This window comes from Callospermophilus lateralis, chromosome 14, assembly GCF_048772815.1.
Source record: "Callospermophilus lateralis isolate mCalLat2 chromosome 14, mCalLat2.hap1, whole genome shotgun sequence".
NCBI lineage: Eukaryota > Metazoa > Chordata > Mammalia > Rodentia > Sciuridae > Callospermophilus > Callospermophilus lateralis.
This window is the reverse complement of record NC_135318.1, coordinates 105,440,043-105,464,033: the sequence shown is the minus strand read 5'-3', so window position 1 is coordinate 105,464,033 and position 23,991 is coordinate 105,440,043. Positions and strand designations below refer to the sequence as shown.

The 23,991-nt window shown below is 45.1% G+C and overlaps 1 long non-coding RNA gene across 7 annotated transcripts; it reads left to right on the top strand.

Moving 5' to 3' along the window:
• The first annotated feature begins 13,290 nt into the window (after nt 1-13,290).
• On the top strand, nt 13,291-19,817 carry LOC143380332 (uncharacterized). 7 transcript variants are annotated; one of them, XR_013088619.2, is made up of 6 exons: nt 13,301-13,528; nt 13,907-14,145; nt 15,815-15,889; nt 17,055-17,186; nt 17,286-17,584; nt 19,779-19,817. It is a non-coding gene; the product is annotated as an uncharacterized LOC143380332 (long non-coding RNA). The 7 variants fall into 7 exon arrangements; XR_013088622.2 differs by lacking the exon at nt 19,779-19,817 and having other exon boundaries at nt 13,291-13,528; nt 15,815-16,005; nt 17,094-17,186; nt 17,286-17,872; XR_013088620.2 differs by lacking the exon at nt 19,779-19,817 and having other exon boundaries at nt 13,291-13,528; nt 15,815-16,005; nt 17,286-17,872.
• Nucleotides 19,818-23,991: the final 4,174 nt, after the last annotated feature.

The window sequence follows — 23,991 nt, the reverse complement described above, 5'->3', positions numbered from 1 at the left end:
TTTCTTTATTATTAGGCTTCTGATTTCCTTGCTTGAAATTGATCTGTTTAAATTGTGTATATCATTCTGATTCAATTTGGGCAACTCATATGCCTCTAGAAATTTTTTGATGCCTTCAATATTTTCTATCTTATTGGAGTACAAGTTTTCAAAATAATTTCTAATTGTCTTCTGTATTTCTGTAGTGTCTGTTATGATATTTCCTTTTTCATCACATATGTTAGTGATCTGAGTTTTCTCTCTCTACTTCTCTTTGTTAACATACCTAAGGCTTTGCCAATTTTATTTATTTTTTAACGAACCAACTTTTTGTTTTGTAAATTGTTTCTTTTACTTCAATTTCATTGATTTTAGCTCTGATTTTAATTATTTCCTGTCTTGTGCTGCTTTTGATGTTGATTTGTTCTTATTTTTCTAGGGCTTTGATATGTAGTGTTAGGTCATTTATTTGTTGACTTTTTCTTCTTTTAAGGAATGAACTCCAAGCATTGAACTTTCCTCTTAGTACTGCCTTCATAGTGTCCCAGAGATTTCGATATGTTGTATCTGTGTTCTCATTCACCTTTAAGAATTTTTAAATATCCTTCTTGATGTCTTTTGCAACCCATTTGTCATTCAGTAGCATATTATTTACCCTCCAGATGTTGGAGTGGCTTTTGTTTTTTATTTTATCATTGATTTCTAATTTCATTCCATTGTGATCTGATAGAATGGGTAGTATCTCCACTTTTTTGTATTTGTTAAGAGTTGCTTTGTGGCATAACCTATAATCTATTTTAAAGAAGGATCCATGTGCTGCTGAGAAGAAAGTGTATTTGCTCATTGAAGGATAAAATATTCTATATAAGTCAGTTAAGTCTAAGTTATTCATTGTATTATTGAGCTCTAAGTTTCTTGTTCAGCTTTTTTTGGAAGATCTATCCAGTGGTGAAAGAGGTGTGTTAAAGTCTCCCAGTATTATTGTGTGGTGGTCAATTTGACTCTTGAACTTAAGAAGAGTTTGTTTGATGAACATAGATGCTCCACTGATTGGGGCATATATATTTATAATTGTTATGTCCTGTTGGTGTGTGGTTCCCTTGAGCAGTATGAAATGTCCTTCTTTGTCCCTTTTGATTAACTTTAGCTTGAAGTCTACTTTATTTGATATGAAGATGGAAACCCCTGTTTTCTGCAGTCCATGTGAGTGGTATGATTTTTTCCCAACCTTTCACCTTCAGTCTGTGTATGTCTTTTCCTATGAGATGAGTGTCTTGGAGGCAGCATATTGTTGAGTCTTTTTTTTTTTTTTTTATCCAATCAGCTATCCTATGACCTAATTGGTGAGTTTAGGCCACTAACATTCAGGGTTACGATTGAGACATGATTTGTATTCCCAGCCATTTTTGTAATTTAACTTGACTTGGTTTTTCCTTTGATTGGTTTTTCCTTTAGGGTACTACCTCCCTCTGCTGATTTTCATTGTTGTCTTTCATTTCCTCCTCATAGAATATTTTGCCAAGGATGTTCTGTAGTGTAGGTTTTCTAGCTGCAAATTCTTTTAACTTTTGTTTATCATGGAAGATTTTTATTTCATCATCAAATCTAAAGCTTAATTTTGCCAGATACGAAATTCTTGGTTGGCATCCATTGTCTTTCAGAGCTTGATATATGTTGTTCCAGGATCTTCTAGCTTTCAGGGTCTGAGTTGAAAAATCCACACATCACCTAATTTGTTTCCCCCTATATGTAATCTGATTCCTTTCTCTCATGGCTTTTAATATTCTCTCCTTCGTTTGTATGATAGGCATTTTCATTATAGTGTGCCTTGGTGGGGATCTGTTGTGAGTTTGTACATTTGGCGTCCTGTAGGCCTCTTGAATTTGGTTTTCCAATTTGTTCTTCATGTTTGGAAAGTTTTCTGATATTATTTCATTGAATAGATTTCTCATTCTTTTGGTTTGGACCTCTATACCAATAACTCTGAAATTTGGTCTTTATACGATATCCCAGATTTCTTGAATATTCTGCTCATGGTTTCTTACCATCTTCAGTGTGTGGTCTACATTCTTTTCAAGATCATATATTTTGTCTTCATTGTCTGGGGTCCTGTCTTCCAAGTGGTCTAATCTGTTGGTGATGCTTTCAATTAAGCTTTTAATTTGGTTTATTGTTTCTTTCATTTCAAGTATTTCTGTTGGGTTTTTCTTTAAAACCTCTATCTCTCTTTTGAAGTAATCTTTTACTTCCTGTATTTGCTTATGTAGCTCTTTGTTGAAATGATTTTTTTGCTGCCTGTATTTGCTCTCTTATATCTTTAATTCATGGAACATTTTAATTGTGTACATCCTAAACTCCTTCTCTGTTCTTTCATCTGCTGTGCTGGCCATGGATTCTAATCATACCATGTGGGTGCTATGATTTTCCCCAACCTTTCACCTCTAGTCTGTGTATGTCTCTTCCTGTGAGGTGGGTGTCTTGGAGGGAGCATATTGTTGGGTCTTGATTTGTTTGGGGCACTTTTTTTTTTCTTTTTTTTTTTTTTACAAGTATGTGTTTTTTTTATTATTAGTTGTTCAAAACATTACAAAGCTCTTGACATATCATATTTCATACATTTGATTCAAGCAGATTATGAACTCCCATTTTTACCCGGTATACATATTGCAGATTCACATCGGTTCCACATCCACTTTTTTACATACTGCCATACCAGTGTCTGTTGTATTCTGCTGCCCTTCCTATCCTCTACTATCCCCCCTCCCCTCCCCTCCCCTCTCCTCCCATCTTCTCTCTCTCTACCCCATCTACTGTGATTCATTTCTCTCTCTTGTTTTTTTCCCCTTTCCCCTCAGTTCCTCTTATATGTAATTTTGTGTAACAATGAGGGTCTCCTTCCTTTACCATGCAATTTCCCTTCTCTCTCTCTTTCCCTCCCCCCTCTCGTCCCTGTTTAATGGTGATCTTCTTCTCATGCTCTTCCTCCCTATTCTGTTCTTAGTTGCTCTCCTTATATCAAAGATGACATCTGGCATTTGTTTTTAGGGATTGGCTAGCTTCACTTAGCATAATCTGCCATCTATTTCCCTGCAAATTCCATGATTTTGTCATTTTTTAATGCAGAGTAAAACTCCACTGTGTATAAATGCCGCATTCTTTTTTTATCCATTCGTCTATTGAAGGGCATCTAGGTTGGTTCCACAGTCTAGCTATTGTGAATTGGGCTGCTATGAACATTGATGTAGCAGTATCTGTTTGGGGCACTTTCTTCCCTTGTCTTTTCATGTTGTTCCTGTGTCTTCTCTTCTAGCTCTGTGGATCCGAGGCATTACTGTTTTTACTATAGGCTTATAGTGCTCCTGTAGGATTTCAATACCTTTCCTTTGAGGGGAAGGACAATGTTAACAGATCCCAATATAAACAAAATACCACCTAAAACCAAATAGTTGTTATTAAGATGTTTACAGTTTTGTCACAATGTACAGAAATGGTGACTTCCATTATTATCTACAGTGTAATCAGTAGGTTTGTAAAAGGGCTTATAGTTTCTGATGGTGGACAAAAAACCAGGGGTGAGGTGTAGGAAGATATGCTGAGAAGGTAGGAGATGAGGATATAGAGTTATTATATCTTAGGAAGTGTGAAAGAGAAACCTAAGGAAGAAGGTTAGTAGCAGGAGAATAGAGAGGTAATAATGTTGGGTAGAAAAGTAAGAGGGAAGACAGTAGAGTACATAACACAAACACACACACATATAAATATTTTATATATATATATGTACACATATATATATTAAGAGAAATTAAAAAATATTAAAATAATAAAGATTGGCGAGAAAAAAAGAGGAAAAAGAAGAAAGGGGAAAAAAAGAATATGTAACACACTATTCTGTCGTCTCCGTCCTCTACATCCTAATTCATGCAGAGTACTTGGTTTCACTTGCGTTGTGGATGTGAGGGCAGAAGAATAAAGAAGGAGAAGAAAGAAAAACAGATCTTGAAGGAAGAAACAAGGCTTGATTTGGTTGGAGATCTGTATCTTTCCTGTTCGCTTCTCATCCGATAGGTGGGGTTGTCTGTTAGTTGGTATCTCTGCCCTCAGGATGGTGGGGGTTCCCAGGGTTTGAGGGTTGGTCTTGGGTGCTGGGCACCTGGAAGAGGGTGTGGCACCCTCCAGGCCTGTTGGGAGACTGCACCTCAAGGATCTCCTGTGAGGTCTGCTCCTGTGATGTGGGCCCTGGGTCTTACCACCTCATCTCACCTGTGGGCCTCACAGTGCCTGCCCTCTAAATCAGTCTCCAAAGTGCATCTCCCTCACCCCCTCCCTTTCTACTTCCTAATCAGGAGCCTTTCTCTCTGGGGGTCCTTATGTGCTGCACTCTGGTGGCTGTGCACCTGTCGCGGAGGGCTGTTTTGAATTGGGCAGTCTGCCAAGTTAGCGGCTGCTGGGGATGGGGGGGAATTAGAAAACTAGGGTTACCTGGCTATCTGGTGTTCCAAACTGGTAATCGCCCCAACTAAAGATGGTGATGGACGTGACCCAAGATAGAGGTAGCTGCTTTCATGATGGGGTGTCGGATTGGGTGGAGGGAACTGGGTGATGACTTGTGCGATAACTGTGGCTGCAGTGTTGTGGCTGTCGGCTCTCTTCAAAGCCTGTGATGTCCCCAGGTGCAGACAGGCTACCATGAGTAGGGGACTATGGCAGTAGCTGCCGAGTCCCAAGATGGAGGCAACCGGGGGAGCCCCACATTGATAGATGGGGTTCCACAGGGGAGCGGCGGCTGGAGTTCCTGCACGCGGGTAGTGGCTGAGTGTTTTTCGTGGGAGCAGCATCTGGGAATTCTGTGCTGGAGCTGATGCTGGTGGTCCCACTAAGGCACCTGTCAGGTCGGTGGCGGTGACTTAGGACAAAGCACCAAGCAGTTGGTGTGGGAAAGAAACTTCAATCAGGTGCTGATGGAAATGCGCAATCAGTGGGATCTCCTGGCCAGTCCTGGATTTCAGCCAGTTCCCCTGACCAACTCCAGCAGGACAAGGGACTCTAAAAATCCCTTTTCCTGTCCCAAGCCCTTCCCTTCCTGCCATAAGCCCCATAAAATCCCAGTCCGCTGGAGCCCCCACACGGTTTTTCCTCAGACCCTCTGCCTGTCCACTCTGTGACATCTCAATAAAGCCTCGTTCATCGGTCTTTTAAATTTGCCTCCTTTGGTTGCCGCCCATTGCCTGACCTTATAGCACCTGAGACCTATGTGGGCAAGTTCTTGGGAGTCAGGAGTCCTTTTCTAATGCTGAGGCCCGGGCCCTGTTTGGCAGGGTGGCCTTGATTCCTGTGCGGGTCAGCTGTGGAGGGGTTCTTCTATCACTCTCAGTGATACCACCGGTTATCAGTGACGAGTCCTGCTTCCCCACATGTTGAAGTTTGAACACTAGAGAAGCTCGCCGAGGCAAGCACATGAAGCAGGGTTTATTTAAAAAGGAGTAGCACAGACTTTTCCTGGGAGGGAGTAGGGGCCATAGCTGGTGTCCTGGTATCCCCAGAAGCGAGGTGTTCTGCCCTTTCTATATGTCCTGTGTTCTCCTGCCTTTCCCCCTTATCCTTCTCCTTCCTGTGTAGTGACTAAGTCCAGGAATGCTCAGTGGGATGGCTAAAAGGTGGGAAGCAGGTGGGCTGAAGGGGGAGGAGCCCTATGGTGCAGCCCAGGACTCGTTAACAACCTTATAGGGAGGGGCAATTCCTGGGACAGGTAACCTTGGCCACAGATTGGAGCAGGGGCAGGTTCTTGATAGAGGTGGAGGAAGGGCTCTGAAAGAATTAACATTTTAATCCCTCAGGGGACAGTCTCCAACTGGCCAGACTTACTCAAAATTGGCCTGTCTGGATCTGACCTGACTTGATTTACCTATTTATATTGATTGCCTGTCTAATTCTGGCTTCACCAGCAAGCCTTTCGGCTCTATAATAGATTAATTTTTAATAAGCTATTGGACTCAACCAGATTTTTTTCCTGCCAGACAATAAAAGTCTCCTCTACATAAAAAGATTCAAGGTAGCTGCCCAAGTTGCCGTTGCTGTAGTAAACAGGAGGTTGAGAGATAGGAAGATCTTATTTTTTTTAAATTTGTTTTAATTAGTTACACGTGACAGTACAATGATCTTGACATATCGTACATTTGAATCAGATGGGGTATAATTTCTCATTTTTCTGAGTGTACAGGTGGCAGAATCACATTGGTCATGCAGTCACCTATATACCCACAGCAATAATAATGTCTATTTTGTTCTGCTGTCCTTCCCTTTCCCCCTTCCCCTCCCCTGAGACAGGAAGATCTTGAGTGGAAACCAAGGTGACGTGTTCCTCTGTGGTGAAGGGCTTGCTCCCAGGCAGGGCATCGCTGTGGTTTGGACTCTTTTCTATCAGCGTGGATCTCTTTCCCCAAGCCTATGGTCCATAGCCTTTAAATAAGATGAAAGACACTCACTGTTTAGAAAATATTCAGGTGATGTTCAAAAACGGAATGGTATTCCTGAGCCAGTTTCTGTGTTGGGCAGTCAGTGACTCACTAGTGACCTTGGACAAAACACAGGTGACCTTTATTTCTGTATTCCAGTTCCTGGTCTTCGGAGCCCAGAGCTTCAAGCCACACGTTTCTGCCAACCCAGAGCCCGGGTGGGGCCTCCCGGGCACCTAGGCAGAGATGTGTGGCGGCAGCATGTCAGGATGATGGGATGCAGAGCTCCACACAGGGTTCTGAGTCTTGGTCCCCCAAAGGGATGGGGTGTGGACTTGGGCCCTCACTCATCTTGCCGACAAGTAGCCACAGAACTTGGAGGGGTCAGTGGGAGCAGAAAGGTTAATTATATGAAGAGTGTTTAGCAGCACATGGACAGGGCTGCAGAAGCAGAAGCAGGATTATTCTCATTCTCTTTTCCCACAGGTGCAGCAGGTGGTCTTCCCCTGCCTGTTAACATGTGACTCGGAAGTTCCCGCACTTTAGATTTGGCCAAGTGACTTGCTTTGGCCAACAGTATGGGGTTAGAGTGACAGAGTGTTGTGTGTTGTGTTTCCACTTGTGCCCTCTATCTGGCACCCATGAGAAGGTGCCTGGCTATCCTGTGGGTCCAAAGATCAGGGGAGATAATGTGGGAAGGGCTAGACCCAAACTGCTGCCCAGAGCCGAGCCCAGCTGGTCAGCTGCCTTTCAGCCAGTGACAAACCTGTGAGTCAGAGTAAGTGATCATATGAAGCCAGTGAGTTTGGGGTGGCTTTCCATTCAGCCTAGGTGTGTTAAGTCACACCCAGTGGGAACCCTGCCTTCCTCTGCTTGTCAGAGGGTCTTACTACAAATGACAGATCAAAATTCAGATCTTGAAAGTGTAAGGTCTCTTCGTCCGCACCTGGCCTGTGTCACTCTTTTGTTAAAGCTGGGGGACAGCTGAGCGGTTCAAGGTCTCTGGTGCAAACTTGAGGCTACACGGAAGCATGGACTTGGCACTCGGGCAGGTGCCGTCTCTCCTCTTAGCTTCTGAGGAGAGAGGCAGAGAGTGTGCACGAGGGTAGAGGCAACAAGAGACCTGGGTCATCCCAGGTGGGGGAGGGATCTGTCTTGGTCTCTTCCACTTCCTGTCTCTTTCTGCAGTTGCTCTTGAACAGATTTAGATCAAGTCTTGTTTGAAGCAAAGACAGGCCTCTGAAATGTTACCTTTCCCAGTTTGGTTGGACTATTTTTTTTTTTTTTTGCTTGTTCTTTTTTCTGTGGCCATCTATTTATCTTAAGGGGCAGAGCTGGTGTGTGAGGTCAGTGGACGTTTTAGTCTATCCTCATGCCATCTGTGTGGACGTGAGATCCTTGGAGTCTTAGTAATAGTGTGTTAGTAATGCATCCGGCCATCTGTGTAGGACCAACAGCCCCCACATCATAAACCGGTTCCAAGGGAACAGAGACCACTGGGGCTGGGAGTGGAGACACCTGTCAATCTGCCCTCCGTGAGGAGTGAGCATGGCACTCCCACATTGTGGTTTGTACTTGTTCTGCCTTGGGGGCAGAAATGGTAGTTGGCGTCAAGAGCATTCTCGTGTACGTGGTAGAGAGACGTTCCTGGACTTCTAGGTCTCACAAATGCCTCATTGGTTAAGGGACGGTGCTGATGGGTCAGGAAAGAACTTTTACATTCTCTTAAAATCAGTCCATTGTCTCAGAATCAGAATCAACAGAAGACAGAACCAGGCAGATTCAGCCAACCCATAAATGGTAATTTAAAGTGGAATGTTGCCAGGGGTAAACCAATAGATTTCCTATCTTATTCATTAGCCTCAATCTGAAAGTATAAGGTAACTTCTTTGGGGAAAATAGACCTCTACCATGCGGCCAGCGCAATGGTTTCATTAATGAGGTTCTTGGCATAAAAGTTAGCTAGCGAGATCGAAATAAACACACAGACTCAGTTACCTTTTTCTATGACCAGGTCCGAGACGGCTCCCCTCTCTGGTTCCCTCCTCTAACCGCCCGGCAGGGCAGCAAGGATTACTCAGGGCTAGCAGGAGAGAGAGAGAGTGAGCACGCCAGGGAGTAGCCTTTTATTGGGGAGCAAGAAATTCAGGGGAGAATTCCATCCAATGAAGGTTGAAGGGGGGCCGCACTCCAAGGTCAGTGGTCAGTCACACCCCCACACGGACGGGCTCTCTGATCCGGAGAGGGCCAGGAAAGCTCCGACACAGCCAGAGCGCCTCAGACCCTAACCGGGAGTCACCCAGTCACGTGTGAGAATGGCTCCCGACATAGACCCAGGACTAAAGATCCTCAATGCAGAATAGGAGGAATTGGGAGCAGAGCCACCTGCAAAGTCACTTAGAAGAGATCTTAACTGCTTGTCAAGCAGTCCGAGCTGCGACTGCGACCTGCTAAGTGGCCTCCCCACATGCACTTGAGCCCTCAATCCCCGTCCCATTCTGCAGCTAGAGGACTCTTTCCCCAGTGCTTCCAGGATCATGTTATCCTGCTATTTCCACCGAATCTGATTAAATCCCTTTGAATCCCCCCTGTTGCCCTGGGAACCAAATTCTTCCCTCTGCCTGTAGATCCAGCAGGATTTGTCTCCCACTCTCCATTCACACTTCCTGGGTGCCTTCCCCATCTGGCCCTGTCTTCCGACTCTGCTTTCTAGCCCAGTGAGCTTTCCCCTCTATGTGGGCTATACCTTTTCACCTTCTTTCAACTGGTGCTGTAAATTATCTTCCTACACTGGCTCCAGTTTGACACTCCTTCCTTAGAGAAGTTGCCCCAGACCTTCCAGCCAAGACCTCCTGCTATGAGCAGGGACAACATCGCTGATCCTCCATAGAGTCACACGTTTGTTTGTTTGAGCAAATCTCTCTCTTGTTAAACTCTCCCAGTACACCAGAAAAGTGTTGACACATTGCAGAAAACATCTGTTGAAAACAGAAAAGGAAGGTTAGCCAAACACACAACCAGAGAATGTGATTGTGCCACAGATGCATGAGTTCTAGATCAGATCAGATCGAATCAATAGCCATTTATCGCAGGGAGGAGGTCCAGTGTGAGGGTTTCAAGTTATGATCTATGTTTGGACTCAGATTCCTCCTCTCTAATTTTCTGACTGCATACTCTTCAGCAAGCTGCACACCTGCTCAATGCCATGATTTCTTTTTTTTTTATTAATTTTTTTTATAGTTGTAGGTGGACAGAATGCCTTTGTTTGTTTATCTTTATGTGGTGCTGAGGATCGAACCCAGCGCCTCATGCATGCCAGGCAAGCGCTCTACCAATCAGTGCCTTGATTTCCTTATCTGAAAATGGGGTAGTAGTGCATAAGTCAGGTTTGAGGTTTGAATTAGATGCAAGTCCTTAGTCCTGGGCTTACTCACATGTGCTGCTGTTGTTAGGAGTCTAAGGTGTGCTGTGCTGAGTGTCAAGGGACCAACTGAGTTTGGAATGGAATAGACTAGCATTGTTGTTCCGAAGCATAGGAGCCTTCATCCAGGGTCCATTCTTAACTCCTGAAGCAGGGACCACTTTTGGCTGGAGAAGGGTTATGAGACATCCTAAAGCCACTGTGGAGTGCGGCTGCACATTCCACATGCTAGCTCTTAGCCAGGCTGCCCTGTCTGTGCAGGCGTCACGGGACAGCTTTTCTGGAGAAACTGTGCCTGCCTTGGCTCATTCCTTGGGGAACACACACCTCACTGAGGTTATCTAGAAAGAGACTTTCCTGAGGTCAGACTTGAGCCAAATCCTCTTTGGTTTTGTTCCATTTGGAGCGCAGTTTGGTGAGCTGCTTTGATTTTTGGTTCACTGACTTTTGTCAATGTGCAATTGCCATTCAGGCACAGACTAGTTAGTAAAAACAAAAACAAAAACAAAACTCCCTTCCTATCCATCTATCTGTATAGCCATCTCCCTTCTAACTCTGAGGCAAATAAACTAAATCCATCTGCCTCACTCAATTCACATTATAATAAAAGAAAAATAATAACATTAGGAATGAGCCCCGCTCTGGGGCCTGCGTTTTGTTACTGAATTTGGCTCCTGGGCAAACTCTGATTCAAGCATTTCCAGTGGTTCTTTGTAGTGACTAGAGTTCTGAGATCACCTAAGTCAGCCCCGACAGGGTCTGTACCCCAGAAGTGGAGCTTTGAGGATGGCCTGCTCCAAGTGAGCAGAGATACAGAGCACACACACACACACACACACACACACACACACACAACCCCAAACAGGTGGAGAAACAAAAGTGGGGTTGAGTTTCGGGGCAGTGTGTTGAAGGTGACAACTATGTTTGAACAGGGGGACTGTTTGGGACGTGTTTTTATACCACTTTGCTTTCATAATTTCTTCACTGTTGATGTAGGAAGGGGGGCTCTGCTGGGGGAGACGTGGCGTGTTAGAAGGATGTAGAAGCCTGTAAAACACCATTTGCAAAAACAACAAAGAAGCCCGTGAGCCATGAACACTGGCAGAGTAAATAGCAGAGACAGTTGCCAGCGCCGTTAAAAGACGGGCCATTAAAAGGAATATCGGAGGCAAGCCACCGCAGGAACCGAGGATCACCCTTCCCCCAGTGGGTGGAACGGGCGAGATCAAACAAAGGAGGCTGGGGTTGGAGTTCCCATCCCAGCCTCTGCCCTGGGACTGCTGAGGGGATCGGAGCTACCATTAATGAAATCCAAGAAGAAAACTCTTTGGAGTGGTAGATACCATGTGAATGGTAGTTAGACAGGTGACCTCTGCTACAGATGGCAGAGACAGACTGTCCCAACTTAACAACTTTACTGAGCCCAGGTGGGAAGAAGAAGCCCAACAATGTCATGAACAGTTGTCTGACAATGAGGAATTGGTTCACTGAGACGTCACCACACCCGGAGGTCAGAGAGCCTGGTTGAGCCTGGTTGAGCGCACGTCAGCAGCAGGGCTTTATGAGGTGACTGGTTAATGATCATGATCCCAATAGTGAGCGTGTTCAGTCCTAACAGTTAAGGGATCTGTCAAAACATTATGGTCAATAAGAAGAATTTGACAAAGGGGAAATGAGCATTTCAAGGGTACATTTCTTGCAGGGGCGCTATGGTTTGGGTGTGTTTCCCAGAACTCCTGTGTTGGAAAGTCAAGGTCATAAATTAATGGTATGTAGAGGTGGGCCCTTTGGGAAGTAATTAGGGTTAGATGAAGTCATGAGGGTACGGGTAGGGCTCCCATGATGCACTAGTGGCTTTAGAAGATAGATGAGCTAGCACAGCTGCTCTGCCTCATCATGTGATGCCCTCCACCATGTGATGATGCGGCAAGGAGGCCCTCACCAGATGCCAAACAAATGTTGGTGCCGTACTCTTAGACTTCCCAGCCTATGTGGAGAACTTGTGTTGCCTCTAAAGGAAGAAACTACTTCAAATTTACTTTCCACCAAAATGGGAGCTGGTGGTAACCCCTCTGGAGCCAGAGCCATGCCAAGGCTGGGAGTTCCAGGAAGACAGTTGGGGTCACTATAGTGGGTTGTTATGGATTAGGGCCAACTGGTTAGTGATAATCTAGAGATAAGCAACGTCAATCATCAGAGTGTCTTTGGGTGAAAAGTGGTGGCCAACGAGGACTTTACCCACAGGGTGAGTTCTGGCATGGAATTTCAGACCTTTGCAAAATCCTAGGCCTTTGGGGGAAAAGGCTGGCAGAAGATGCAGGCAGGTGTTAAAGACAAGTAGAAAGAGCAGAGGTGAGGATAACTGGCCTCTCCAGCAGCCTCCCGTCCATCACTGGCTACCCAGAGGGACAGGGCATGTAACCAGAGCCTTGAACTCATTGCCAGGCACCACCTGAGGTCCGTTGGACAGGAGAGGCAGAAACAGACAAGGGGTGTTTGGAAATCTGAACAAAGCTGCGTTAGGGACTCTCTTTCCTTCCTAATGAGAAGGGACTCTGTAAGGGCATGATTTTTACCTTCCCGAGAGATTGAGAAGTGCTCTCCTGGAGCCAAGCAGGAGAGGAGGTCGTACCATCGACCCTGGCATGTGGCTCTTACACAAGCTCCCTGGCTTGCACAGAGGTTTACACAACTTGAAAGCTTTCTGGAAAACATGCTCCGGAGCTGTGAGCCCCAGCCTGTTTGCTGTGTTAGAGTCAGCACCAGAGGGCTGTGCTGGGGGCACCGTGTCCATGGGGCACTTGGTCACCCCTCAGCCCGGTGGCCTGATCCAGGGCCAGTGGAGGGAGGATGAGACCGAGGAGGCAGAGCTCAGCAGTTAGGGCTTGTGCCTGGAGCTCCATGCCAGGCTGCAGAGGGGCCCTCAGTCAGCTGCTGACATGCCTGCACCCCAGGGGGCAGGCGGTGGCATCTCTCTGTCCTTTGCCCTTCTCCAGGCAGAGCAATGGTGTTATACTCCCACGTGTTCCCAGCATCATTCAGGGGTCCCTGGGGAACTGGGTGTTCACAAGGGTGAATTTTCCAAATTGTGGGAGGTTCCTTTTTGCAGTGTAAAATTTCTTTTTAAATTTCCATTTTTTTTTCTTTTTCTTTGTTCCCAGTGCTGACCTTGAAGCCTGGGCCCCGTGCAGCCAAGGCCATCACTGAGTCACAGCCCAGCCTCCAAATTGCTGTCTTTGATGAAAATCTTTCTAATATGTGCAAAACACTTCTGCACTTGACTAAGCAGAAGATACATAACGATGTATCCGGTGATGGCCCAGGACTTTCCTGATGGACCTCACTTCTGGGCTCTTGTGAAGTAACAATGGTGACTCAGGGCTTAAAGCACTGCTGTCCCCTGCAATGGACGACCCCAAACAATATTGACAAAAGGACAAATAAAAACGGAGAAAGCGAGTAGGTTTTACAATTTTCTCTTTTTCTATTTATAACTGTATTACATGCTCATTGTAGAAAACTGTTATATGCAAAATAATGAAAGAAAAAAAAAATCACTCAACTGAGACGTGAAATAGTTTTCGGCTGTCAGCCACCACTGTCACTTTCTGGCTGAGGTCAGCGGGAGCGACTTTTACAACTCTTTCGACCTGATGGTTCTCATCTGCCCTTCAAGGTAATGTGCCCATGTTTTGCGACCCCTGCTTTTATTTCTGGGTTAGATGGTGGTGTTGGCTTTAAGAAGATAAGACAGATATCATCATGAATGTGCAAGAACTTTATTTATATTCTTATTCAGTGAAAAGATAAATTGGGGGAAGTTTACAAACAATGTCTTACAAACAATAGTATCAGCCTGGGTCTGTGAGAAGCTGGAAGCTCAACCCACCTGGTCAGCACTGCAGGCCAGTCTTTCGGGGGGACACAGCGGGGGGAAGGGGAAGAAAACGCTAGAACTTCAACTTAGATCCATTCTTTTTGTCAAGATATTTAAAATTTTTGTTCTTTTATTTTTTTCTTCCTGATTATTTCAAGTGTTCTTTCATTGTGGCAGAACATGTATATGTGGCATGCGATTTGCTATTTTAACCACCTTCAAGTGAACAATTCATTGGCATTAACCAGAGTCATCATGTTGTGCAACCATCTCCGCTATTTCCAAAAAATTTCATCACCCCCAAGGGAACCTCTACACTCCGTAAGCAACGACTCCCTATTCCTCCGCCTTTCCAGTCCCTGAGAATCTCAGTCTCCCATTCTTCTCTCTGAATTAGACTGTTGTAGAGAGTTCATGTAAGTAGATTCACACAATATTTGTTCTTAAATGATTGGCTTATTTTGAGTTTTCAAGGTTCATTCGTATTGTAGCCTGTCAGAATATCCTTCTTTTTTGAATAATATGACATTGTATGAACATACCTCATTTGGTGCAGCCATTCATCTCTTGATGGCCCCTCCAGGTTGTGTCTAACTTTGCAAATAATGCTGCTATACTCAATGGCATAGAAGTAAGTATGTGTTTGAGTCTCTGTTTTCAATTCTTTCGTGTGTCTATTCAGAAGTGGAATTTCTATTTTTTGTGATTTATAATGTATATAATATGTTAGCGGACTAATTCGATTATAATTTATAAATTAGGGTATATATTTTAGGGAGCTTAAAATATATTTTGTAAAAGGTTTGCTAAAATGGTAGATTAGAGTTTTTTGCTGGGGTTCTGATGGACACATGGCTCCTTCCCAGTTTTCTAGTTTTCCACAGAGATGGGGGATCACAGGTTTCAGCTTGTCTGAGACAGTGCCGACTGCTGTGCTTGTCCTGGTATAATTGTTCCTAAGGATCATGTTCTAGCCATAGGCCACATACCTACCCTCTCTGAGAGGTCCAAAGAGAGGAAGGTGAGTGAACTCATGTCCATACAAACCTGGAAAAGTAGCTCAGAAGGATTTAGCACAAGGAGATGTCCTTGACTTATGGGCCATGTCCTAATAAACCAAGGAAGGTTGAAAATATCCGAAGTAGAAATGGCATCAGCTGCTCCTCACTGACTGCACGTCCTGTGGAGTGTCAGTCGTTTTCCTTTGTAATTCTGGAGCTGCAGCCTGTGCTACTGCCTGGCTTCACCAGAGGAGATCAGACCGCATATTGTCAGCTCTGGAAAAGCCCCAAATTTAAAGTACAGTTTCTACTGAATGCATATTTCTTTCCCACTATTGTAGAGACCAAAAATTGTGACTCAGGCCATTGTAAGTTGGGGAGCTTCTGTGTCTCTTTGTCAGTGGGTATTCTTTGCTTTCAGAGGAGCACATCTGAAGTGCTCATGTCTCCTTGGTCTCTCTCCCTCTGAAGCAGGGGGACAGCAGATCAATCACTCAAATCAGGAGCTTTCGGCTCCGTGGGATCGATGGGTCGCTCTTAGTACATGATACAACCACAGGAGTGTGTTCAAGTAGGGAAGCACCCCAAACCATGCTCCTCACACCCTTAAGGCGCAGCACCCCTGGTGGAGAAGAACGTCAAATGGACCTCTAGAAAGTCACTTCTCTACGATTTTCAATGGTTCTCATGATTTTCAATTGTTGGTAATTCAGAGTTGCTAAATACTTAAAAAAAATCATCGAAAGCAATTGAATTCCAAAAATTTAGATCCATATCTCTCTCAGATCAAATCACATATTTTTGTTCTACATCCATGTCCATCTGTATGCCTGCTCTCCAGAGTTACGATATTTTCACTTAATATTGCTTTTGAGTTGTCTGCTATGAGTATTTGTCAGTGTAAATGGCTCTATAACATTCCAGTTTGTTACTGCACTGTAATTTCTGCCATCACTGCAGGGTATTAGACATCAAGGACTTTTTAAAGACGTGATGTCTGCAGATGGGGTAAGCTAGCCCACGTTGGAGGCCCTGAAGGGCACTCCTGACCTTGCCAGAGTTCAGATACCCCGTCCCTTTGCAGGTCTTCAGGACAAGAGCTGTTGAAGCCCAAGGACAGATTGAATCTTGAAGACAAAAGTAGTATTCCTCCTTGAAGGTACCATGAAACCAAGGAAGCCCATGCAGCCTGAAATCAAGAAATAGGGACTCCATGTCTGCAGGGCCACCTTCTGGTTGTGTGGCCTGGGGCTTTTGGTTTCCTAACCCTAAGTGGTGAGACACCTTACAGGGTCATTGGGCATCAAGTCCTGGGATGAAACAGTGCTGTGTGAGTGTTGGTACTTCTCTGAGCCCTTGGGAGTAGGACTGGGGACAAGGACAAGGTCTTGTGTTGATGAGTCTGTCCCCACTGCAGTGCGGGCTCACCTCCTGTGCATTCTCCCCCAGGCCCCACATCCCTGCCTGTCCTGGCCTCTGTCTCTTCCAGAACTTCCACTCACAGACTGGGATCTGCCAGTTAAAATATGTGTCCTGCTGAGGTAATGAAGGGCTGGTGATTTTTAAAAAAAATCACTGTTGGAGCTGGATGTTCTGGCACACCCCACAATCCCAGTGATTCTGGAGGCTGAGGCAGGAGGGTAGCAAGTTCCAGGCCCCCTGGTCAACTCAGCAAGGCCCTCGGCAACTTAGCAAGATTCTACCTCAAAATAAAAATAAAAAGGACTGGGGTATAGCTCTGTGGTAACCCCAGCCACCCAAGTTCAACCCTTAGTGCAAAAAAAAAAAAAAGAGTAACGATGGATACCTGAGCCTTATGGTGATGGGATGCACACAATCAGTGCTGAGCCACGACGCAGCCTGGCACTTAGCTCTGCTGGAGGAAGAACAGGCTGTCCAGTGGGCACCCAGAGGGCGTGCCCCTCTCCTACCGCCTTTGATCTCCCTCCCAGGAGGTGGCCGACCTCCCTCCTACGCAGCAGCGAGTCACTTCTGGCTGGCACTCTGTCCTCCCCCACCCATACATAGGCACAGAATCTTTGACCCTGGACATAAGTGTTCAGATAGACCTTCAAGGTCATCTCTCCAGACTTCACTCTGGTTTCCCATAGGGGTCTCAGGGTGGAGGTGAGGGTCAACAGAGAATACAAATATGAAGGTGAGTATCCTGACTTTAGCAGCGATGGACTTTTGTTCTTTAGGCCACAACTCTCACTTTCTCCTTCTCCCTGTCTCTTAGAAAAATAAAAAATAAAAAAAGGCTTAAGGTAAGATTATTGTTATTTCTGTTCACAAATAGGATGCCTGAACCCTTTTGTCCTTAGAATCAATACTAAGTCCTTTGCCGTCCATCCTTCCTCCAGCCCCAAGACGGCAGGCCCTGGGGACCCCTGACATCCACCACCACCAGCCTGTTCTTAGTCCCACGGGCCTTAATCCCATGGAGCTGTTGAGAGGTAGGAGGTGGGACCAAGTGGAAGGAAGCAAGGTCCTTGGGAGTTTGCCCTTGAAGGGGATATGGGGCCCTAATCCCTTCCTTTCTCTTTTGCTTTCAGGTTTTTGTGAGGTGAGCAACTATGTTCCACCATGTGCTCCCACCATGATGTTCTGCCTCATCACAGGCCCAAAGCCACAGGATCAATTGACCATAGACTAAAATCTCCAAAACTGTGACAAAGATAAACCTTTTCTATTTTTAAGTTTGTTTATTTCAGGTATCTTTTTTTTAAGAATTTTTTTTAATATTTATTTATTAATAAATATCTTTGTTTGTATGTGGTGCTGAGGATCGAACCCGGGCCGCTCGCGTGCCAGGCGAGCGTGCGACCGCTTGAGCCACTTCCCCAGCCCTCAGGTATCTTATTATAATAACAGAAAACCAACACAAGGACTTAAACTTTAATCCAATCATAGTATACTTCTTAAAATTCCTTAAATTTCCGTTTCAAGTAAATGTCACATAAATAAAGTTGATTTAAAAATATTATTGGGGCTAGGATTGTGGCTCAGCGGTGGAGCACTTGCCTAGCACGTGTGAGGTCCTGGGTTGGATCCTCAGCATCACATAAAAATAAATAAGTAACATAAAGATAATGTGTCCAACTACAGCTAAAAAATAAATATTAAAAAAATAAAAATATTATTGGAAGAGTTGTTTTTAAATAAAGAGGTGTCTCAACACCTGTCAAATGTGAAAACATATATCATATATGCACCTAGCACAGAATATCAGTACTTATTAAATGAAATTGCTCCATTTTCTAATGAGGAGAATCTTCCTGAGAGGGAGAAGTAGGCTCTGGTTCCTTCAGGGTCAGCCGGGCAGGCTGTTGAGCAGGAGAAAGCCCACCTGAGATGCATTTTCCGTGAACACATAGGACCAGTCTGGGGTCCCCTCTGCCTACAAATTCATTTTTGTTTATACGGTCAATTTCTTTACTTTTCTTTTGGTACTGGTGATTGAACTCAGGGTACTCAACCACCGAGCCACATCCCCAGCTCTTTTTTGTATTTTATTTAGAGACTGGGTCACACTGAGTTGCTTAGTACCTCACTAAATTGCTGAGGTTGGCTTTGAACTTGTGATTCTCCTGCCTCAGCCTCCTGAGCCACTGGAATTACAGGTGTGCACACCACACCCAGCAATATACAGCCAATTTCTTATGCTGCTTCTGCCTCTTGACAGTTTTTAAAACCTTCCCAAGTTTTTAATTTCCCCTTTGTAAAATAATTTAATAATCACTATATATACTAATGACTAGTACATACACTAAAATGCATATTAACACACATGAATATATACCATCATCAGTAACACCTTTTGTCTTACTGTGTCATTGTGAGTGAGCCCCGGAGAACTAACGTATGAAAAAGTCTTTTGTGAAGATGTTCAAATCTTAATAATTATTGGGATTGCTCAATTATGGAAAGGGTAGGACCCTGTCTTCATCTATTCCTGCTGCTATAACAAAACACTTTAGACAAACGCTTATTCCTCACCATTCAGCATCAGAGGAGGACCAGTTCCTTGCAGGTGACAGCTTCTTGCTGTGTGTTCTCACGTGGCAGGAGGGGAACACAGCCCTCACATGACCAAGGAAGCACACGGGGGTTGGGGAACAGGCTCCCCCAAGCCCTTCAAAAGGGCACTGGTCCCACTCATGAGCACAGAGCCCTCAGAAACTGATCTCTTGCTGAAGACCCCACGGCTGTAGTACTGGGGATCGAGTTTTAACATATGCATTTGCGGGGACACACTTTCAGACCATAGAAGCCCCGGGGCTTCCTTCCTCTGCTCTTGACTGAACTCTGAATGCGCAGGACACTTTCCCCCCTTGATTCTGGTACAGGCTGGCGCTCAGTGGGAATGGAGGGAGATGCTCAGTCGCCAGGCTGCTGCCACGTTCTCCCGACATTTTCCACAGCAGACGACTCCCATCCAGCTCAGTCCAGTGGTACCAGGTGGTTGAAATAGTACTCGGTGCTCTTGACTGAGTGCCAGGGCTGCAGGCCCTTGGGGACCCAGAGGGCTGTGCAGCTTTGTCTGGGGCATACTGCCTATTTCCTTCAGCAGTCAAGCTTTTATTTTTGCTAAATTTCTTTTAACATAAAACCTGTGCCCACCCCCGTCTCCCTCCCTTGTCCGTCCCCCCCCCCCCCACATCCGTTCACTCTCTTTGACCTTCTGCCAAAAACTCTTATTTCTTAACGCTCAAACGCTCTCCATCTCATTTTCTCACCAGTTAGAGGCACTGTAAGTTCTTGGCGTTCAAGCCCCTAAGGTTACGTAAACAATACTTTGAATTTATCTTCTTTCTCTTTCTTCAGAGCTTTGTTTTCAGGCTCATTAGGAACTTCCTCTGGGTGTAATTACCACCGATCTGTTTTGAGTGCTTCCCCCTATTTGGCTAAAAATGCCATAGATCTTTGGCGATTTCTTTCACTTTCAAAGTTATTACCTGTCTGCCTGCCCATCAGTCTTGTTGATTCTATTTCAAGGCATTTTCCGGAGTGAGCTCTTTTTCTGACCACCCCCCTTCCTTTTGCAGGAAGGTGAAATAGGACAGAAGAAAGAATTAGAACACAGACACCTCACCTTGGTTCCTTCAAGTGCCCTGTCTGCAAACAGAAGCTGCATTGTCGGCAGTCTCCTAACACTGTTATTTGCGTTGAAATCAATTGCATGGACACTAGGCTTCCAGAGATGCCCTGACTGTCACACCATAAGGTGTACTTGTTTCGTTCTCCATCCTACTCCACTAACGAGGCTGCCCTCCCCTATGCAGTGTCTCCTCCAGCTGAGACCAGGGATCTTGGCAAATGGAACCTGTCTTCTGGGCTGTCACACCTGGGCCACCTCTCACCTCTGGCTCAGGCAGGTAGCTTAAGCGAAACTCCAGTTGCGACTCATCCCGTGTTTGATTGAGGCTAACGTTGATCGGAATTCACAGGTCAGGATGGAAAACGAATTTCCCTCGAGTTGCAGGTGCCACTGTTAATGGGAAATCACTTAATTCTTCCATGGAGCTTGCTGCTTCCATAGACTTAAAGGGGAACTCGACACGGGCCATTAGGAGCTAACAATGGCTCCAGAGGTGACCAGGGAGAATTATCCCTGGATCCAGAAAAAGAGGCATGATGTCTGACCCACAGCATGGACAGATGAAATGTAAATCCCTGGGAGCTCTTGGAAGCTGAGCCTGTGACACTGGCCTCGGGAAATGTATTTCCTCAAGCCTCAGTGTGACGGCTCCTGGAATGAACGGTGACCTCCCATATTTAGTCCTTCATCAGCTGGACATTCCTTGAGGGGGATAGTTTCCCTAGGATGAAAGAATCCAGCTGCTTCAGGCTGTAGGGTGTGACCTGTCCATTTTAACTTTGAACTTAGCCTAGCTCATTTATGTGAGCTGAGACCCTGAGTATTTCAATTTCTGAGACTCTCCTGCCAAACAGAAGCATTGAGATGGGGTGGGCACTGGCCAGCTGCCTCTCATGTGGAGGTACCCGTGAGGGCAGATGCAGGTGGGGGGCCCCAGTGCTGCGCCCAGAGGAGGAGGAGGAGGCTGGAGTCCAGTGAGCAGGGGCCCAGGGAAGCAAGAAACGTGGACTGTCTATCCGTGGGCCCATCAAGGGCGTGAGCTGCTGGAGGTGGCCACCTGAGCTCATTCCTGGGCTGCCTTGGGCAGCTGAAGAGACTTCCTCCCAAACAGCTGGGGCTTCAGTCAAACCTTTGCTCTGTACAGAACCCCCTGTAAAGAGTCAATAAACAGTAATGGCGACCGACTACCCCAAAGGATAGGCAAAGAATCCTAGAAAAGTGGAGAGCAACTAAAAGAAAGAAGAGATCGGGGCAGGACATGGGATAAGGAGGTCTTGTCATTGGCAGGGGCTGCCCGCGGAACCCCCCCAGTGGTGGAGAGCTGGCCGGGGCTTGTGAGGAGTTGCTGGCTGAGGAATGGCTTTGACAGGTTCTCTAGAAGGGCCAGCTTGGTTCGGTATGCGTTTGCTGCTGGTAGGAAACATAGTTTTGTTATGAACAGCACTGAGACCGGCTCCTCCACCCTGTCAAGTGCCATGGCCACCTCCATTCTGGCCTTCGCTCTTTTAAAGAGTGAACTACAACCGACCTAAAGGGAAAAGCAGGGAAACATACGTTTGACTGCAGTTCACCAACATGGAGAGCCCTGTTCCTCCCGGGCAGAACACAACAGACCGGCCTAGGAAGGCTGTGAGAGTAGAAAGAGGAAGCCAGCCCAGGGACCTCAGGACCTGAGGGATACCATGTGGTGAGTCCCCCGAGTTCACTGTTAACCTGACCTTGATGGGATCCTGCAGAAGCCCTCCCAGCATCAGGCACGGACAAGGAAGCTCTAAGAAAAACTTATGGCCCTGCTCAAAGCATGGAGAGAGCGTGGCCTGATGGCAGAAGGAAGTCTTTTGGGCCATGCCCACCCTACCCCAGCAAATCAACAGAGAGCGGAAGAGACTGGCCGTCAACCCCAGCTGTACCCTCCCTCCTACAGCAGCTGACAGGTGCTGGAACACTCAGACCCAGTGGTGTGGGTCCCCAAACCGGGACCTACTCTTCCAAGTTCCAGGTAGAACAAACTCAGGTGGGATTGTCCCGTGGTTTGGATCTAAAAATGTCTCCCAAGTGTGCCAAAGGATATGAATTCTCCCAAGCTGATTAACAAGTGAAGTACATCTCCTATGAAAACACCGGAAGTCATTTTATAGACCCAGATGAGCTTAACCCAAAACGTATATGGAAAGTCTCAGGTCTCATAGCAGCTAAAACAATCTTGAGAAAGAAAAGTGAAAGGAGTCAGCCTGTTTTATGATATAGTCGCAGTAATCAAGGGAGTTTGGTAGCGACAGAGAGATAGATGCAGAAGAAACCCAGAATCAGACCCCCACAAATGTGTTCAAGTGATTTTTATCATAAATGCGAAAGAAACTCAAAACAGGAAGGAAAGTTGTTTCTGATGAATGGTTCTGGAGAATTTGGACACTGTTAGGCAAAGATAAATCTTTAGGACCTCGTTAGGCAAAGATAAAGGCAAAACTAAAATAGATCACAGACTTAAATGTAAAGGAAGGGTTTATGAATTGAACCTCATCAAAATTAAGATTTTCTCCCCTGTAAAAGACCTTGCAAGGAGGACCCAAAGGCAAGCAACAGACTGAGAAAATACTTATAAACCATATATCTGACAACAGACTGGCATGTACACCAAGGAACCTTTAAAACTCAAGGGTCAAGCCAGATGCAGTGGCACACACCTATAATCCCAGTGACTTGGGAGGCTGAGGCAAGAGGATTGCAAGTTCAAAGTCAGCCTCAGAAACTTAGTGAGACCCTGTCTCAAAATAAAAAAATAAAGAAGCTGGGGATGTGGCTCCATGGTTAAGTGCCCTTGGGTTCTATCCCCAGTATCAAAACAAAGCTCAAGAATCAATAAATAAGCAATCCAATCAAAAAATAAAAACAAGGAGATGTTTCACTGAGTAAGATACACAGATAGCAGACAAACACGTGAAAAGAGATTCAATATCATTGGCCATTGTGGAAATGCATATTAAATAGGAGATATCACTGTACATCTATCAGAGTCTAAAGTAAAAATGGTGATAACATTAAATTCTGGTGAGGATTCTGGAGAAGCTGAACCACTCATACATTGCCAGTGGGAATGTGAAATAACACAGCCATTCTGCAAAACAGTTTGGTGGTTTCTTACAAAACTAAAAGTGCAACCACCATATGACCTAGCGATTGCACTCCTGGGCATTTATCCCAGAAAAAATGATTGACATTCACAGAAATACCTAGACATGAATAGCTTTATCTGTAGTAGCTAAAACTGTAGTAGCTAAAACAAGATACCCTTCAACAAGTGAATGATTATGTACAATGCAGTATATACATATCATGCAGCTCAAAAAATGGACTGAACTGTTGATGCATGTGACAACTTGGATGAACCTCTTGTATGACTTTTTCCATTATCAGGGAGGTTGAATCGTGAGGGTTGATTTTGTATGTCAAATTGGCTAGGCTCTGGTATCCACTTTTGTGGTCAAACACAGGTTCTGGATATTGTTGTGAGTTAGTCTTTTTTGGTGTGATCAACATTTAAATTAACCGGCTTAGAGAAAAATAGATTACTACTCATTTTGTGGTGGGCCACATCCAATCAGTTGAAGGCCTTAAAAGCAAAGATTTCCCAGAGGAAGGAATAAATCCCCAGATGCCCTTTGGACTCAAGTTTGAAAGATCCAGTCTCTCTGAGGTCTCCAGCCTGCCTTCCTGCAAATTCCAGGCTTGTCAGCCCTCACAGTCCTGTGAGTTGATTCTTTAAAATGATCTCTTCTCAAAATATACACATCATATTGGTTCGGTTTCTCTGGAGGACTTTAACACACTGAGCATCTTTTCATGTTCATCAGCAGTCTGGATTTCCTTTTTGGATCCGTGTCTATCTTTTGTCTTTCTTTGTTTTTCTGTTGGTGTATTTATCTTTTTCTTATTAATTTGTAAGCATTTGAAAATATCTTCTGCATTTGAGCTCTGTGCAGTGATAACTTTCACAAAGACCTTCTCTTGCCATCTGACTTTGCATGCTCCCAGGGGTGTCCTGTAACAAACTGGAATTCATGATTTTAATAGGGCCTAATCTATCAATCTTTCTTTAAGTCAGTGCTTTTTGTATTCTGGTCCTCCAAACTTGAAATTGTTTTTCTGTACTATCTTCTAAA